This window comes from Hordeum vulgare, chromosome 5H, assembly GCF_904849725.1.
Source record: "Hordeum vulgare subsp. vulgare chromosome 5H, MorexV3_pseudomolecules_assembly, whole genome shotgun sequence".
NCBI lineage: Eukaryota > Viridiplantae > Streptophyta > Magnoliopsida > Poales > Poaceae > Hordeum > Hordeum vulgare.
The window spans coordinates 293,164,882-293,185,046 of NC_058522.1; the positions used below are offsets into that span (position 1 = coordinate 293,164,882).

The 20,165-nt window shown below is 50.3% G+C and overlaps 1 pseudogene; it reads right to left on the reverse strand.

Annotated features, from left to right (window-relative positions):
- Window positions 1-456: 456 nt before the first annotated feature.
- On the reverse strand, window positions 457-2,217 carry LOC123396622 (annotated as a pseudogene).
- Between the last annotated feature and the right edge of the window lie 17,948 nt (window positions 2,218-20,165).

A 20,165-nucleotide genomic window follows, 5' to 3' on the forward strand; every position in this document is an offset into this window, starting at 1 on the left:
TGTGAACTTGGTTCTTTATGGTAGAGATAACATGTATGATCGAACACAGATATGCATAACTGCACAAGCTAGACAGAAACACAAGGGGGACAGATAATTAAGAACCAGTAATTGGGTGACCTAGTAGACCCCATGGCGCTTTGTCGTCTATAGACGTTCAATTGACTCAATTCTTGTCGAGCGGTTAATTATGTTACATGCATGCCACATCAGTCTAAGGGCATATTTTGCCTGTTTTAAAATAGCTCATTGGTGAAACAAAAAAACAACATCAACCTATTTTATTGGGTGTCAGAGGGGAATTTATTATGAATCAGTTGGCACTTGGCAACGAGGTTCCGTTCTGCAGTGGGAGTGATAAATAAGTTCCGACACTTGACAAGGAGACGTGGTTTAAGAGGATTCGCATCAACTAATATGGTCCGCTCCTCCGCTCCGCCCTCTGCTCCCCACCCCCTAGCCTAACCCCACCTCCCCCCCGCCGCCGACGCCCTCCCCTTGCCTTGGCTTTCTCCTGCTCCAGCGAGGCGAGCTCCTCCGGCCACACGCGCCGCTGGCGGGTCTCCCTCGACGGCTCGTCCTCCCCATGCTCCTACAGCGAGGTCGCCGCCTCCCCTCGTTCCTTGGCTCCGACGACGCATCAGCTGGCTGCCACGCCGCCCCGTGCTGACCCACCCACCCCCCCCCCCCCCCCCCGACGGCTGGTGTACGCCGGGTGCCGGCCACAGCTCGTCTTGGACCACGCTCGGAGGTGCACCTGGAGAAGCGCGCTAGAGCCGTGCGCGAGGTTGACCAGGAGGGGTTCGAGCTCCCTCAACGCAAGGACCGCCGTCGCCACTCCCGCCGTGATGCTGCGCGGGACCCTGCGCCACCTCGTCCCCGTAGTCCATCGGCCGAGGAGGCGGCGGGACTCTGCTTCCGCTGCCTGGACTCGCGCCACAGGGTGCGCGACTGCACGGGGGACGTCCGCTGCCGCCGCTGCCTCGTGTCGGGTCATGAATCAAGGGAGTGCCCTGGCCGCCGCCGCTCTGGCACCCGCGACCACTCCCCGCGTGCACCCGCGACAAGAACCGCGCCGCCGGTGAAGCCGCGCACCATGGCGGCCCGCGCACCGCACGCGCCTGCGGCGGGGACCGCACCGCCTACGACAAGGGCCGCGCTGCCGGCGACGCTGCGCACCGTGGTGACCCCCACACCGCCGCCGCTGCCCCCTATGGAGACCCCGGATCGCCCCGAGACCTCGTCCGCTCTGGTGCGGGTCATCCTCGCCCGCTCCATCAAGATGGAGGAGACGGAGGGCGTCCTGCACTGAGCCATGGTGGCAACCATCACTGGGACGCGGCCCACTGTCTCCGCGGAAGAGGTGTCGGAACTGCTGCAGACGTCCCTCGCCCTGCACCCCGGCGACTTCTCTATACACCTCCACCGCCCGAAAGATTTCCTCATCGTCCTCGCCTCCCGCGAGCTCAAGGATCACCTCGCCGGCGACCACTTCATCTCGGGGCCCCGCTTCTCCCTCTCGCTGCGCCCATGGTGCAAGCTTGCGCATGCCGGCTCCGGCAGGTTGGAATACCACGTTAAGCTTGAGCTCCGCGGGATCCCCGCCCAGGCCTGACACCTATCCACGGCGGAGCACATCCTAGGCAACAGCTGCTGGATCGAGAGGCTACACCCGAGCACGCGCTCCCGCGATGATCTCGCCACGTTCCGGCTCTCTGCACGCACCGCGGACCCGGCTAGCATTCGCCACCATGCTGTCCTGGAGATCGTCGAGCTGCACCCCTCACGCCACAAGTCGAACGCCCCGGCCATCTCCACCCTCTCGTACCCGGTGTCCGTCACGCTCGCTCGCGCGGAGCTCGACGCCCCAGCGCCATGCAGCACCACCCCTACGGACGACCCCGACGACGGCCAGGGCGGTGACCATGAGCGCCGCAACGACGACCCCGCCAGACGTGCCCGCCAGCGCCGCCGCGGTCGCAAGCGACGCCGCACCGGCTCCGCCCCTGTCGGTCGCGCCGACGACATGCATATGGATGACCTCCCCTGGCCATGCAACCCGCGCCCGCAGCGTGCCGACAACATCACCATTGTGGCTGGTTGGACCTCCACCAATGATGCCCGGTGTACGGTCGCGCGTCCAGCGGTGCCCCGGCCGTTCCGCATCTTCCGGCCATGGCCTGGCCTACGCGGGACCCGCCGTACCAGCCGTCCACATCAGCCCCCTCCAAAAGCGCAGGACAAAGCGGTCAAACCTGCACTGCCTCCGATCCCTAGGCCGATAGGATCAGAAGCTGCAGTGGTGGAGCCCACCCTCGTGACCCCCGCGGGCCAGGATCGGTCGCTGGGTACCGTCATTGGCCGGGGCCCCAGCACGGATTCGAATCAACAGCTGCCCAACGCGGTCGTGGCAGACACCGAGACACCACGTCGCGACGCGCCAACCCCTCCTGCCCAGCCGGATCCGTCGCTTTTTGTGGGGTCCCTCGCTTTGCCACTGGGCCCCGAGGCAGATTCGCCGGCCCGACAAAATGACGCCTCCCCTGCTTCCCCCGCATCAGCTCCTGCCAAGGCGTGGCCCACGACCGACCAACCTACGACACCAATCGGCCCTTCGGGGGAGGAAGCGCGGGAAGAGGCGGATGGATTTCAAACTGCGAATTCCACCCCGCCACATGAGGAGCTTCTGGATGCTTCCACTGGGACGAGTCTGCGTGCTAGTAGCCCCACCACGGCACAGCTCGCGACCTAGAGCGGCCCAAACACCAGGCCCACAACGCCGCCTCCACTGGACGACCCACGGTCCGGCCCCACCAACGGAAGGCCCACTCTGGGATCTCCTGCACGTTTTGCATCGCCTCCGATCACCATGCGCCGCTACCGGCCGCGCACCGCACCCATCACGGCATTGACGCTCGGCGACTTCCTAGTTGCTGCATCTAAGCAGCTCTGCGCAGCTCTGCCGACCCCAGGAAAGAGGCAGCGTGGCCGCCCGCCAAGCTTTTCCACCCCTTAACGCGGGCGCTCTGCATCATCACTGCCATGCAAGGCAGCCGGCCCCTACGGCCGAGCGGCGGGCACAAGTCCACATCCTGCGCACATTGGGAATCATCGGGATCAACCAGAGGATCACCGACGCCGAGATGCAAACCTACGACGGGCTCTTTGCCACCCCGCTCCCCACAACCGTCCTCGCCGCCATAGCCGCGCTGGTTGATCATGAGCTCCCCTCCGATCCCACAACAACGCCGATCACCACGGGGATCGCGGGCAGCCCGATCGAGGTGTAGCTGCGCCCTGCGGCCTGCCCTCCCGTCGATATCTTGTTCCATGAATTACGGCCCCAAGATCCTTGTGTGGAACGTGCGTGGACTGAACATGCACGCCCGTCGCCTCGCCATTAGATCACTAGTGCCTCGATCGCTTGCTTTCAAGAAACGAAGATGGAATTGATCTGTTCGTCGATTGTCCTTGAGACCCTAGGCTCGGAATTCGACGACTACATCTACCTCCCCACGACTGGAACCCGTGGCGGCATCCTACTGGCATGGAAGAGCCGAGAGGTGCTCATCACTGATCCCTCCTTCACCGCCAATACGCTATCTGCTAAGGTTTCCACCACGGCCGGAGCTAGCACTCCCTGGTGGATCACTGCCGTCTACGGCGCGCAAGACGATGTTGGCAAGATCGCCTTCCTGCAAGAACTCTGTGACGCTCGCATCGAGTGCCCTGGCCCGTGGATGCTATGTGGCGACTTCAACGTCATCTACCGGGGCGAAGACAAGAACAATGGCAACGTCAACTGCCGGATGATGAGTCGCTTCCGTCGCGTGCTCAATGACCTAGCGCTCAAAGAGGTCTACCTCAATGGACGCCACTACACATGGTCGAACGGGCAATCGCCGCCGACGCTTGTCCACCTGGACTGGATCCTCTGCACTGCAGACTGTGAGGAGCTCCACGGCGAGTGCCACCTGCGCTGCCTCGCCTCGGTCGTCTCCGACCACAGCCCTCTCCTGCTCGACTGCTCCCCGGCCGCGCCAACCCATCGGCGCTTCCGCTTTGAGGACTTCTGGACTCGTCTGGATGGCTTCCAGGACATAGTTGCGGAAGCTTGGGTCTCCGTCCACGACGACGATCCCTTCCGACGCCTCATGCTTCGCATGCAGGCTACTGGACGCAAGTTGACGAGCTGGAGCTCCAAGACAGTGGGCAACGTGTGCCTAAAGCTTGCTGTCTCCAGGGAAATCCTCCTCAAGATCGATACTGCGGAGGAGAGGAGGATGCTCTCCCCGCATGAGGATTGGCTCTGCCGACAGATCAAAGCATCCTACCTCGGACTCGCCTCCCTCGAGCGCTCCATCGCCCGCCAGCGAGCCCGCGTCGCGTTCCTCAAAGACGGCGCTGCTGATACATCCTTCTTCCACCGCCAATGCATGTACCAGCGGCAGAAGAACAGGATTCACAGCCTCGCCGTGGATGATGGCGTGATCACCAGCCCGAGCGACATGGCAGCTTCGGCCTTTGCACACTTCGACGACCTGCTTGGCTCCACGGTGCATCGATAGTGCACCCTCGACCTATCAGACCTCATCACGCCGGCCGACCTAGCCGACCTTGATGCGCCATTTTGCGCAAAGGAGATTTGGCAGGCGGTTAAGCGCTTGCCGGCGCGCAAGGCGCCATGCCCGGATGGCTACACCGCCGAATTCCTGCACACCTGCTGGCCCACTGTTCGATAAGACTTCCTCGACGTATTCCAACAGCTATACGCGCTTAGGGGACGTGGTTTCAGCTCCATGAACCAGGCACTCCTCACGCTGATCCCCAAGAGCGTGCATGCAGCCGGCCTTGCGGATTACAGGCCCATAACCCTGATCCACCTCGTGGCCAAGGTCTTCGCAAAGGCCCTGTCACTATGCCTTGCCCCCAAGGTCAATGACCTCGTCAGCGCGAACTAGAACGCGTTCATCCCAGGCGCAGCCTCCACGACAACTTCGTCCTCTTCCGCCAGTCTACGCGCGTGCTACACCAACTCGGAGCCCCGCGCGTGCTCCTGGAACTGGACCTGGCACGCACCTTCGACTCGATCAGCTGGGCGTTCCTCTTCGAAGTCTTGCGCCAATACGGCTTTGGCAATCGCTTCCTGGACTGGCTGGCGATCCTCCCCTCAACAGCCAGCACCAAGGTGCTCTTGAACGGCGCGCCTGGCCCCGCAATCTGGCACTGCCGAGGCCTGAGACAAGGCGACCCCCTGTCGCCCCAGCTCTTCGTCCTCGCGGTGGATACCCGGGGGCGCCTGCTACACCACGCCATTGAGGTTGGCATCCTACAGCAACTACACCCCCGCCGCTCACTTCCTGTCGTCTCGCTCTACGCCGACGACGTGATCCTCTTCTGCCACCCCTCGCACGGTGACATCGAGGCGATAAAGAGCATCCTGCAACTCTTCGGGCGCGCCTCTGGACTCCAGGTTAACTTCCTGAAGAGCTCCGCCACACTGATCCGCTGCGAGCCGCCACAGCCGCGCCTGTTGTCGACCTGCTGGGATGCCACATCGTGGGCCTTCCCATCACCTATTTGGGCATCCCTTTGACACTCCGGCGCCCAACTGCAGCCCAGCTACAGCCCGTCGTCGACAGGACCGCCGGTATGCTCCCGTGCTGGAAGGCGCATCTCGTGAACAATGTTGGTCGCCTTGCATCCGTTAAAGCCGTCCTGAGCGCGATCCCCATCCTCCAGCTCCTCGTGCTAGCTCCACCGAAGAAGACAATCAAAGCGCTGGTGAAAATCCAGCGAGGGTTCCTGCGGGCAGGGCATGCCAATGCCCAGGGCGGTAACTGCCATGTCAACTGGCAATGCGTCGCGCGGACAATTTCATTGGGTGGCCTCGGTGTCCGGGACCTGGAGCGCTCTGGCCTGGCACTGCGCATGCGCTGGCTCTGGTTTAGTCGCACTGACAGCACCAGAGCTTGGAGCGGCCTCGACCTGCAGTTCTCGGTGGCGGAGCACAACTTCTTCTTTGCCTCCACCACCATGCAGCTCGGCAACGGCCAGCAGGCCCTTTTCTGGGAGGACAAATGGCTTGAGGGGCATGCCATCCGCGAAATCGCGCCCCAGCTACATGCATGCATTCCCAAGCACCGGCGCAAGCTGCGGACTGTGGCCGATGGGTTGCAAGCTCATAAGTGGGCACGAGACATCCATGGCATGCTCGGGATCCAAGAGGTTGGGCAATACCTTCAGCTCTGGCACAAGGTCGAACCTACGACGCTCTCTGCCGAGCCTGATCGCCTGCTTTGGAAGTGGACCACTAGCGGCACCTACACCGCGCAATCGGCCTACAAACCGGGCGGCTTCTTCCACTGGCTCGCCCGGCTCGATCGCTGCTGGACGGCCGACAGGCTAGCCAGGAGAGGGTTGCAGCACCACCCACGATGCCCCCTATGTGACCAGGAACCGGAAACTATGCACCACCTCCTCCTCGCCTGCCCATTCTCCCGACAAGTATGGCATGAGGCCCTGGCCTGGCTAAGGATCCCCTGTCGCCCACCTGATGGCGAGGACTCGCTCAACGCTTGGTGGACCACCGCGAAACGAGCTACGCCGACGCTTATGCGCAAAGGCCTCGCATCCATGACCCTGCTCGTACGTTGGATGACATGGAAACACAGAAATGGCTGCGTGTTTGACAGAGAACGACCCTCAACCACTAGCCTGATTGCAAAGATCAAGGAGGAAGCGGCGCTTTGGGCCAGAGCCGGTGCGCATGGCCTCAAAGCCGCGATCTCGCAGACCGGGGATGTCCACTGATTTTCTTTTCTTACCTTGCAACCACCTCCTAGGAGGATTGTAACCTAAACCCCTATCTTTTCAATACAATGAAACACAAAAGTCTTTTGCATTTTCTCGAAAAAACTAATATGGTGATAATAGAACCAAACCAATAGATAACAGAATCTTATATTTATTTTCAATTGATCCGAAAAAGTATCAGGTTCCCTAATCAAGGGATAACAGAATAAACAAATAAAACCGTCACATCGAGGTTGCAAGATTTTTTACCTTATGTTTCCACTAAAATTTTGTGCCGCCAAGATTTGAAGTAGCGTCCAAGGTAATGGTGGGGTGGCTGTGATGTCCAAGACCAAGCGTTCAGTGCTCCAACAGCAGCAGCAAGCTACGAGACACACATTTGCAATCCAGGTCACAAACAAGTATCAACAATAAGCTATAAAGCTCCAAGTCTCAAACATTAAACTTACAAGAAATAAAATACAGTATCAGGATCACACAATCACAGTAATTAGAGTAATCATCATCAAACGATCAAAGTACCACATCAGCTAATCTAAATCTGCATATTCATGATAAAAAGCTAGAACAGGGGAGAATGGATTAATGGAATCAATGGGCAGCGACATACTGGAGAAGAAGCAGAGCCAACCGCCCAGATGTGGATAAGGAGAAGCCCAAGTTATTGCCGCATCGGCAGTGGTGTCCTAAACTCCCGCCGTCTGCCCGTTTCCCGAGAGGTCGCCGGTGGCGATGGGCATGAAACTGACCGCCGACCGTGGGCGATGTAGGCTCTGTACTCAGGCGGCGCCAGCGGAGGCCCATCACCCTGTCTGAATCACAGCAGTATTCCCGTGGTCGCCGGGGAGATGCGTCGCCCTGGTCCACCTCTCCATGTGCCGCAGTCGGATACGACCTCCTCGCTCCTTCCTGTCTACCTGGGCGGAGGACGACCGGATGGGGGTGGTAAGGTGCGGCCAGCCGCCAGCGGGGAACCCGCGAAGGACTGCGGCAGAAAAAGGGATCACGCAGGACTAATTCGGGGGAACGGGAGGGATTTTTTCATAGAAAAATAGAATTACAGTGATTAGGGAATCGACATTGAACCGCTCGGTTTCGTGCAAACCGGGCGATTAGCCGATTTTCTTTGTAATCTCTCAGTTAGGGTAGGCTTTTCACGGTTCGATGTCATTAACGTCCGCAGAGCTTAACCAACCGCGTTAATGTCATCGGTTCTGGCTTTTTGTCAAACCATTGGTCTGGTCTGATTTTCAAACTATGTTTTTGCTGGTTAGTAGCGTTGATGGTTTGAAACATTTAACCAAGGTCGATGCAAGGAGTCGGTCGACCATAACAAAGTCAATCAACTAACTCCTGGTTCATATCATGTGCTAGTTTATGTTTAAAAATTTCTCCGTTAATTTGATCATCTTCTCTCAACCATCCCTACACATCGCACGACTAACATAGTGTATGACACCCGCAGTTCAATATTATCATGATGTCTGTCTATGAGTGTATAAGACGAGGAATGCTCCGTCAGTGGCGGAGGTAGCTCCCGGCGACCTGGGGTAGCTGCCCGGGCTGCTTCAGCAATTCTTCACTAAACAATACAAAGAAATCATGATTAATATTACTAATCACTTGGGGAAATGAGGGGCAGCGCCGTTGCATAAAGACTCTACCCCGGCTCCTTGAACTAGCTCGCTCCGCCACTGTTATTTGTAATGCATTCCTTCCCCTCCATGGCATCACCTGCCCCTTCTCTTCATCCATGACGTTGTCTCCGCCATATTTCCTTCAGGCCATGATAAAGCTTGTACCTGTCGCCTTCCCTTTCGTTCATGGCATCGCTCACTTGATATTTCCACAATATTTCCCCTTGTCAGAAAAACGGCATCGCTCGCACCCTCCTACCCCAGTCATGGTGTTGCCCCGGCCATCTCTCCTTCATGCCACGGAAAAGCATGTCCCCGCTGCCTCTCCTTCCTTGCAAGGCATTTCCCGCACCCTCCTCTTCCACCACGACGTTGCCAACGTATTTCTCTCTTGCCACGATATCGTCGACATCTTGCGCTGTCCCGAACACCGAAACATGTTTTTACTTTTACCATCCTCACAAGTTGATGTCTTTGTTTACATGAGCCTGATAGAAAGGTTATCACACGGACGCTATGATTAGTATGGAAGCGTCCAACTGGTGCACAGTTTCCATCTTTACCCGTAGTATATGCATGATTCCCCGGGCTCGAATGAAGGGTTTAATAACTCAACGACCATAGTTGACATAAAATTGCAATTGAAGAGTCGAATGGAAAGACCCTGCATGAAGTGTGTTAGAGGAAAACAAGGCTGGACAAGCGCATGGCATGAGTTTGATTCCAACTCCTAAGCAAGTTTATGGCCGGATACCACAATGTCTAAAGAACAAACCACATCGTTCAGTTGTTAAATACAAAACAACACTAATATGTTGTCATCGACAACCTCTCAAATGGTTATCACTAACTTCTACACCTCAAAGATAGAGAGACGATTCTATCAAGTTGAAAACCAATCCAGGGTTTCTCTCCCCTACCACTTGAAGGATAGGGTAAACTCTCCTTGTAAGCTTCGTCAGCATGCTTGTGGATTCACCTTCCCTCTCCATGGTGCTCCGACGGTCGATGTCGGGAAGGGAAATCCCGGTGCATCCACTTCAGCTAGTAGTGTAGGCTAGGTTTTTTAGCCCTAGCAGGTGTGGCGCTCGGGCGGACGCCGGCGCTTCTTCTTTTAGTTTGTCTTCCGGGATGTGATCCTTCTCGAGTTCGTTCATCTGGATAGTCGATGGAGCTCCAGTGTAGATTGTCGCCATCTCCTTGAGTCGGTGATGTTAGGGTTCTCGTCATGTGGTGAAATTTGGTGTCAGGTGTTTCAGATCTATTCAAGAGTTCAATGAAGTCAATTACGCCTTCATGGCACTGGTTCTTAGGGGCACGTGCACAAAGTCTTTCCTGTTGTTATCGACAAGGTCAAGCTGGCTCCGGTAGGGGAGCGGCAACAATGGCTTTTCGATGGCTTGTTTTGACGGTGATAGCGAACATTCGATGGTCTCGGAATCTTGATGTATTTTTTATTATATTGGAGATATTTTGTACTTAGGTGAACTTTGATAATAGATTTGGATCATTTTCACAAGAAAACGACTTTGGTTGTCTTGCGCTACTTAATTTGGTGGCTCGTGTCCTACTTTTTTTTTCTATTTTTGATGTAGTTGGCCCCACTCCCAGCAAAAGACACATAAGCAGCGAGAAACCGCGCTCATGTGGCAATATTTTGGTCAATTAGGTCTCCTTCCCTCGCCCAAATCCCCCCGCCTCCAGATTTCAAGAAGCACAAATCCCCCTTCCCTCAAAGCATCTCCTATCCAGGATCCAGATGTGCTCACCACCATCCTGCCATTCCCCACCGTCGTCCGCGCCAAGCCGCCCCGTCGTGTGCCCTACCGGACTGTTGTGTCCCACCGCAACCCGTCTCCCCACCGCCGCCCAGCCTCCCCTCCGTCCCGCCGTCTCCCCTGCATCACCACCGCACTGTCGTGTGCCCCGCCGCCCAGTCGTGCCCCATGCCCCACTACCCTGTCGTGGCCCCTCTACTTTCCCCTCGTATACCTCCAGCATGGTCCTGACAGCAGCGCTGACCAAGGCGGCACCAACAAGGATGACGGCGATGCGCGACCCATGGTGACCTTGCCCTGCCCGGGATGGTAGTCGGACGGCCACCGGATCTACCCGACATCGTACCCCCTCCTTCTCCCCAACAGGTCTCTCTCACTCTATAGTTTTACTCATGTGCGAGAACTCGTGCTTCCATCAAGAATTGCCCATATTACATATTGTCAATGCCTTCTCACTTTAGAGTGTAGAGAGATATATTTCTTCCACTATAAATCTGTATATTCAGGAGATCAATATACTACTTGTGGATAATCATGTGACATTATTTCTGAACTATGAAGTAGTTATTATTAATTTGAGTACTTTCTAATCGGTAAAATAGAGTAAGTCCAGAAATAGATCGACATGAACAACAACAAGAGAAACTCAGTAAGAGTTGTTGAATTTCACATGATTGTGAATGTATCTATGGACACATTGCAAGTAGATTAACCTTCTCTTGTTATAAAAGTGGCACTTTGAGTCTATATAACAGTTAGTGGCATCTTATTAATGCAATCAACAGATTTTGATCTTAAGAACATTTTTGTATGAGGAGGTCTTATAAATTGTAATTTCTCTACCAACTAGGCATTCCCCTTTGATCTTATTGCCATGTAAGTATGCAACATTGTCGTCCAGTGCCTCAGGAAATTAAACTTTGTACTGAAGAATATGTTGTGATTTTGATCTAGTATCCACTATTATGCCAATGTGATTTCGATCTCTAGTTGTATACTATGATGATTTTGTTTTTGGTTTGTTTGCACAACGGAAACCATTAGTTTTTTACTCTTTATTTATCATTGAATTGCCTTCTTTATCTGCAAGAACATGTTCTTACACTTGGTAAGGGTCTGATGGTTGATGAATATCATCATATAATTCAGGCTCTTACACAAAAAAGATTCTTGAGGTGATGTTATGTAGTTTGAGCTTATCAACGTGCTTGCGATCCTTTGGAACTAACCACTTGGTGTATCCCTATTCTTTTGCAGACTTTGGCAACTAAAAACGAGTGCCTATCAACGAGATTCCCCATCTTCAGTTCCACCTCATGCTTGTTCACCATCTCTTGCAGATTTTTGGAAACAAGCCAAGAACCACCAGCTTTATGTGCCCAGCAACACACATATCATGTAAGTTCCCTACCCAATACCCATGAATGCTTGCGTTGTTGCTGCTTTCATCCCAATACCCATGGATGATTGTTGTTTGGCTGTTTGTTGTTCCCAGTCAATTAGTAATTTCAGAAATAGATTAATTGGGCACGCAATTGATTTAGTGCAAATGATTGTCCTATGTGTCTTTCTAGGTCGTCTAGTGATAATAACCTATGACAGATTCGGCCTGGCCTAGCACATATATTTCAAGAAAGTAAGTATCATAGATTCAGCGTAGCCTAGCACATATATTTTTGGAATGTAATTATCATAGATCCAGCATAGCCTAGCACATATATTTTAGATCAAGATGAGGTTTTAGTGTTCTTTACTAGGCTGTGCTCACGACTCACAAAGCAGTATCATGTGCTGCGCAAGCTGCCGAAACACTAGGAGAGGTACATAATCAAAGTACTGAAGTATTTAGAGCATTCAGTCATGAATCAAAATCTTTTTTAGGATAGGGATGAATCATAATCATAATCCATTATTATGTCAAACTATCCAAAGCATGTTAATTAACTTTGTAAATTTCATTCCTGCACCAGATGATTTACACAACATGAAAACATCTATGTTTGTCGGCAGGTTGTCCTAGTAAGCAATTTTTTTACTACACAACGCTTTTAGTAATTATCACTAAAGCTTCATGTTGTGCTTTGATATTCGAGTTTGATAGGAGCAGTAGACAATGCTTTGGTGATAAAACTTTTGTTCCGTCAAACTGAAAATATCAATCTCTTCCGTGAAATGATAATATATATATATATTAATCAATTGTGGGCATTCTAGCGATTCTATGTTGTTGTTTATTGTCCTACTTTTTTTATAAAGGTATAATGCATAATATATACCTGCAGACTTTGTCAAGAAATGATGCAAGAACTTTTTAGTAGAGCTTGGATGTAGATGAGGTAGTGTTTCAAAAGCTTCATCACGACACATATATTGATGTTTAGTTCCATACTAGAGGTTCAAACAAGTGTGAGATATGCCAGTAAATGTTCTTCCTAAATATTTTGGTAGACTGTAGTTATTATTTACTATATATTACCAATTTTCAATAAACATTATCCATCAACTGCACTGTAATTTGAGTCATTCAAATTATATGTTAACTAGCTGAATTTTCTTGGAAAGGATTGCCATTATTTTCCGAAAAATTGACGGGTGTGGCAACACACCCCTTTTTGTCCTAGTGTCTACTGTTAGAAAACTTCTTGCAAGTACTTTGGTTAGGTACTACAAAGCATGTGCGTGCACACACACACATGCCCACAACAACAAGCACGCACGTACAACACAACACATATGCTCTGCTCCTGATTTGTCAATAGTATGTTGATGCTTTGCTTTGATCTGCTCTAACACTAAATTTTTTGTCAATAGTAAGGAAAGTCGAAGTTTCTGATTGGTGATTCTTTTGCTTCATGATACTTAATTGCCTGGCATTGACCTTTTGTAAGTTAAAATATTTTTTCCATATTCCAAAATTATGTTCGTGTACACTTAATCACATAACTGTAAGGTCCAAATTTCATTTACAGATTCAAAAGAAGGATAATCGAGTTGCAGCTGAATTCTCCGGTTGGATCAAGAAGCAAATACAATTAGAAAATTTTACTTAGCAATAACCGTAGTTTATATTGATAGATGGAAAAATGTAATATCATGCAAAAGTTTTTTTATTTGTTTGAATTGTGCAAATGCTATGGTGTAATATTCTCCATAGACATGTTCTCTGTAGTCAAATTATATGAATGATATGTTGCTGGACCATTAGTATTGGTATTTGTTTATTGGAATGCATATGTATCCTACACTGTTGTATATTCATATTAAATATCTTGATATTTTCAGTTTGTGTATGTGTCGTGCTTCAATTTCTCTATCATTTTAATGGTGCCAAGCATCAAAATAAAATAATTGACTAATTGATCAATTGTAGCTATTTTATTAATCAAATGTGTAAATGGGTACCTAATTTTGTGGTTAATAATTAAAAACAAAATATATTAATTATGTTTTCATACTAATATATTAGTGTTACTCATGGTGTTACCGTAGTCACAAAATGTGTTACTAGGTCATTGACAAATATAAATTATAGTGTTACGGTACTTGATATTGTGTTACAACTTGTGTTACTATAGGTACAGAAACATGTTACCACAATGGTCTACGTCTATGGAAAATGTGTTACTTTGAACGTTACTATAGTTATGAAAATGTGTTACCAGGGTCATTTGCTAACACGTAATATGCATGTTACTACAACATAATAGTAACACAATTTTCAATATATGGTAACACCTATAATATGTGACAGTGAACACCACTTAGTAACACGGTCTAATGGAACACATTTTAAAATGTGTTACTATATGACTTAGTAGCACAGTTTTGGGTTTGAAGTAACGTAACACTATGTTACAAAAGCTCTGTCATGTTGTAGTGTGTGTAAATCTGGCTTACACCCGTTGTATGTGAACGTTAGAATCTATCACACCCGATCATCACGTGGTGCTTCGAGACAATGATCCTTCACAACGGTGCACACTTAGGGGAATACATTCTCAAAATTTTATGAGGGATCATCTTATTATGCTACCGTCGTTCTAGGCAATAAGATGAAAAACATGATAAACATCACATGCAATCATATAGTGACATGATATGGCCATTATCATCTTTGCTCCTTCGATCTCCATCTTCGGGCATCGCATGATCATCATCGTCACCGGCATGAAACCATGATCTCCATCATTGTGTCTCCGTGAAGTTGTCACGCCAACTACTACTACTACTACTATAGCTAACCGTTAGCAATGAAGTAAAAGTAGTAAACACATGGCGTTGCATCTCATACAATAAATTAAGACAACTCCTATGGCTCCTGCCGGTTGTCATACTCATCGACATGCAAGTCGTGAATCCTATTACAAGAACATGATCATCTCATACATCACACATGTAACATCACATCCTTTGGCCATATCACATCACATGTCAAACCCTGCAAAAACAAGTTAGACGTCCTCTAATTGTTGTTGCAAGTTTTACGTGGCTGATTTGGGTTTCTAGCAAGAATGCCTTCTTACCTATGTGACTGCCACAATGTTGATATGCCAAAGCTATTTACCCTTCATAAGGACCCTTTTCATCAAATCCAATCCGACTAGAGAAGGAGAGACAGACACCCGCTAGCCACCTTATGCACCGTGTGCATGTGAGCCGATGGAACTTGTCTCACGTAAGCGTACGTGTAAGGTCGGTACGGGCCGCTTCATCCCACAATACCTCCGAAAAAGAATAAGACAAGTAGTGGCAATCAATTGACAAAATCAGCGCCCACAACCTTTGTGTTCTACTCGTGCAAAGAATCTACTCATAGAAAACCTGGCTCGGATGCCACTGTTGGGTAACGTAGCAAAAATTCAAAATTTTCCTACGCCATACATAGATCTTCCTATGGAGAAACCAGCAACGAGGGAGGGGTGAGATCATCTTCGTACCTTTTAAGATCGCTAAGCGGAGGCGTTGCAAGAATGCGGTTGATGGAGTTGTACTCGATGCGATTCAGATCGCGGTGTGATTCCGATCTAGTGCCTAACCACGGCACCTCCGCGTTCAACACACGTGCAGCCCGGTGACGTCTCCGCACCATGATCCAGCAAGGAGGAGGGGGAGGTTGGGGAAGAGCTCCGGCAGCACGACGGCGTGGCGGCGGTGGAGCGACAAGGTCTCCCGGCAGGGCTTCGCCAAGCACCGTGAGGGAGGAGGGAGAGGAGAAGCACGGCTGCGCCGAGAGAGAGAATCAGTGTCTCCAATGGCCAAAACCTACACTATATATAGGGGGAGGGGATGGAGGCGCAGCCCTTAGGGTTCCAACCCCTAAGGGGTGTGGCAGCCTCCCAGATGGGAGGTGTGGGCGGCGGCCAGGGAGGAGAGGGGTTGGCGCACCCCTAGGTGGGCCTTAGGCCCACCAGCGCCTATGGTTTCCCCTCCCTCCCTCTCTGGTGCGCCTTGGGCTGGGTGTGGGGGAGCACCAGCCCACCTAGGGGCTGGTTCCCTCTCACACTTGGTCCATGTAGCCTCCCGGGGCTGGTGGCCCCTCCCGATGGGCCCCCGGAACCCTTTCGGTGGTCCGAGCACATTGCCGGTGGTGCCCGAAACATTTCCGGTGTCCAAACCCATCCATCCTATATATCAATCTTTACCTTCGGACCATTCCGGAGTTCCTCGTGACGTCTGGGATCTCATCCGGGACTCTGAACAACCTTCGGTAATCTCATACAACAACTCCCTATAACCCTAGCATCATCGAACCTTAAGTGTGTAGACCCTACGGGTTCAGGAGGCATGCAGACATGACCGAGACACCTCTCCGTCCAATAACCATCAGCGGGGTCTGGATATCCATGGTGGCTCCCACATGTTCCACGATGATCTCATCGGATGAACCACGATGTCAAGGATTCAATCAATCCCATATACAATTCCCTTTGTCTATCGGTATAGAACTTGCCCGAGATTCGATCGTCGGTATCCCTATACCTTGTTCAATCTCGTTACCGGCAAGTCTCTTTACTCGTTCCATAGTACATCATCCTGTGACTAACTCCTTAGTCACATTGAGCTCATTATGCTGATGTTCTACCGAGTGGGCCCAGAGATACCTCTCCGTCACACAGAGTGACAAATCCCGATCTCGATTCGTACCAACCTAACAGATACTTTCGAAGATACCCGTAGTGCACCTTTATAGTCACCCAGTCACGTTGTGACGTTTGAAACACCCAAAGCACTCGTACGGTATCCGGGAGTTGCACAATCTCACGGTCGAAGGAAAATATACTTGACATTAGAAAAGCTTTAGCATACGAACAACACGATCTAGTGCTATGCTTAGGATTGGGTCTTGTCCATCACATCATTCTTCTAATGATGTGATCCCATTATCAATGACATCCAATGTCCATGATCAGGAAACCATGATCATCTATTGATCAACAAGCTAGCCATCTAGAGGCTTGCTAGGGAAACATTGTGATCTATTTATTCACACATGTATTACAGTTTCGTGTTAATACAATTATAGCATGAACAATAGACGATTATGATAAACAAGGAAATATGATAATAACCATTTTATTATTGCCTCTAGGGAATATTGCCAATAGCACTCAAAGTGCAGTCATGCCCTTAATCGAGCTTTGGTGTTAATGGCAACACATACATAGGAAACTAATCTTATTTGTTGAGTATATCTAAGGATGGCTTTTAAAGTACTCTTAGTAGATCGAGAATTATGTGTCAAGGTGGCTTGAGAAGATCGGGACTTATATGTCAAGAAGGGTCGGGATTGAGAAAAGATGATGTAGCCTATCCTTTAATTTACTATTCTTGAGTATAAGGATCCCGCACTATTAAGAGGGGATCACAGGTTTTGCGATGAATTTGCTCAAACTACATCTCTACTTTTCTGCTCATACCACATCTCCACTGCTCTGCTTTGATCTCAAAACAGAACCAATGCCTCGGACATCCGGCTTCCTCCGGACGTCCGAGGGCCGGACGCCGAATCACTTCGGAAATCCGGAACCTTATACCAGAGCCAAAGTCTCGGACATCCGGCTCCCTCCAGACGTCCGAGGGCCGGACGCCCGACCACTTCGGAAAACCGGAACCTTGCACCAGAGAAATCCAGAGTCAAATAACTTGGACTTCCGACCTCCCCCTTCCATCCGAGGCCCGGACGTCCGACCGCTTTCGGAAATCCGGTGCCCTTGAACAGAGCCAAAGTCTCGGACATCCGGCTTCCTCCGGACGTCCGGTCCCTATTCGACTACACACTGGTTCCTGATAAATATACATCCCTCGGACGACCGAGCCCTATCGGACGTCCGACCCCTTGTGGGCGTCCGGACATCCGAGAACTGTCGGATGTCCGACCACTGTCAGACTTAAGTGACCCCAACGGTTACTTTAGACTCCCCACTATTTATATACCCCCTCCCAATTCGTGAGAGGTTGACCAACACAGCAAGAACACTTACAAATACACCTTCTTCCTCACTCACTCTTGCCCACACCCAATCTTAGATCCCAAGAGCATTTGTTAGCCCCTTTGAGTGTTGTTCCAATCAAAAGATAAATCGCCTCCTTCTCCTCCTCTCTACCAAAGCGATTTGTGATTTGAGCAAGTTTTGAGCAATCCCCGTGATCTTGTTACTCTTGGAGGTTGGAGACTCCTAGGCGGTAGGAGTCTTCGGAGAGGAATCAAACCTTTGTGATTACCCCCGAAAATTTTATGAAGGTTTGGAAGCCACCTAAAGGCTTACCACTAGTGGTTGAGAAACGCCTTCATGGTGTTGTCTCAAAGGGAGAATAGGGTGAGCCTTCGTGGCGTTGGTGTGCCTTCGTGGTAACATCCACCCCTCTAACGGTGACGTAGCTTCCCTCCAAGGAAGTGAACACCGAGACACAACCTAGTCTCTCTTGGAGTTTTGGTTATCCCTAACCCTAACTCTCTACTTGTGTTAATCCTTATTACGTACTTGCATTTGATTATAGTTTATCGGTTGCCTTACTTTACTCTAAATAGCTTACTCTTTGGCTTTGCAATTATTAGGCTCACTCTCATATTCCGCACCATTGCCTAATATTGCTAATTAAATATTGAAATTTGGAAGTGTACCTATTCACCCCCCTTCTAGGTCCATCTCGATCCTTTTCAATTGGTATCAGAGCCTCGTGCTCTATTCTTGTGGCTTAACCACCCTAGAGCGAGATGGACGGGACTCCCATTACTGTAGCTCCAGTGGAGAGGGACGGGACTTCCACGGAAGTCAGGTCCTTCACCTCTGAGGACCTGGAACGGGCCCTTGCCACAAAAAAAGAGGAGCATGATGCTTCTCTTGAGGCCTTGGTCCAAATGAGACTGGCCTCATTAACCACGGGGACAACCACGTCTCCGAGGGCCTCAGGGAAAAATGTGCCCGGTTCTTCATTTGGCCAACAACCTCCAGGCAATAACCAAACCAGTGTTCCATGGCTTTATGCTAGATCTCAAGTTGAGAAACCTAAGTACAATCCTGGAGGAAAACCTCCTTTTCTTGATGACAATTCCGGTTTTGCTTTATGGAGAGTTGGTATGCACGATCATCTTAGGTACGCCAATGATGAGATGTTGGACATCCTCGAGCATGGCTACCACCCTGTAGATCCAAGGTGCCTCACTCCCAGAGAAACTTATGACAAGCATCTCAACGACACTCGATCATGTGCATAAGAAAAGGGATGAATGACAAGCAACAGAGACCTTACATACACATCACAAGCGCCAAGGAACTGTGGGATAGCATTATAAGGACCAAGACCGGTACCTCCACTCTTCGGCTTGCTCAATATGAAATTGTCAGGGGGCAATTATAGAACTTTTGTATGGAAAAGGGTGAATCTCCCAAGCTACTGCTAGAACGACTCATGACTCTCGCCGCGGACATTGAGTCCTGTGACTGTGACAAGACGCAAGATGGTTTCAACCTGACCAAGAGATTTCTCGTGGACAAGTTACTTCATGCCCTTGCTCCGTACCACCATCAAATGGTATGGGACATAATGCAACACCATGGGTTCAAAGAAATGACCCCATATGACATCATATCCAGTTTCCAATTATTTGAAGAGTCAAAGGCAAATGCAACAAAGCACCTTGCCATGCATGGTACTTCAACATCAAAGATCAATCTTGCTTTGAAAGCCAAGCATGAATGTGACGAAGAAGAAAGTGAAGAATAAGAGGGTGATGAAGACTGCAAAGATGGTGATGATGCTGACTCTGATGAAAACCCATCTTATGAGGGCATTGCTCTCTTTGTAAAGAAGTTCAGTGCAGGAAAATTCAAGGGAAGATTCCCAAAGAAGAAAGTAAGAAAATGATATAACTGTGAGGAAACCAACCACTTCTCAAATGACTGCCCTTATGAGAAGAGAGAAGATAAACCAAGGTTTCCAAAGACCTTTGTAAAGAAGAAATTGCCAAACCCTATGAACTCCAAGCTCAAGAGGAGAGATGGAAGAGCAATGGTTGCACAAGAAGAATCAGATCCAGAAGACGTTGGTGGGGTTGCCGGAGTTACTCAGGATACACAAAACACCTTGAGGCTCATCCACAAAAGTGGCGATGTTGTTTAGTACAACTATATGAAAGACTACAAGGGCAACGCCCACAAGTGTTTGATGGCAAAGACTGCCATAGAAGATGAGGAAGACCAAAGCTCCCATGATAAGGTTAAGGTAACTCCACGGTTAAACTCTTTCAGTCTAGTGTCTACCTCATCTGATGAGTACCTTGATGCGGAGGATCACTATGAGGACAATGACTTAGATCATCCTATGTTTGCCAAAATAAACAAATTTATGTGCTCTCTTAAAGGAAAGAAGCTCACTATGTTTCGCATACTTATGGAAATGGTGAGTAAGCACACCAATACCATCAAGGAACTCG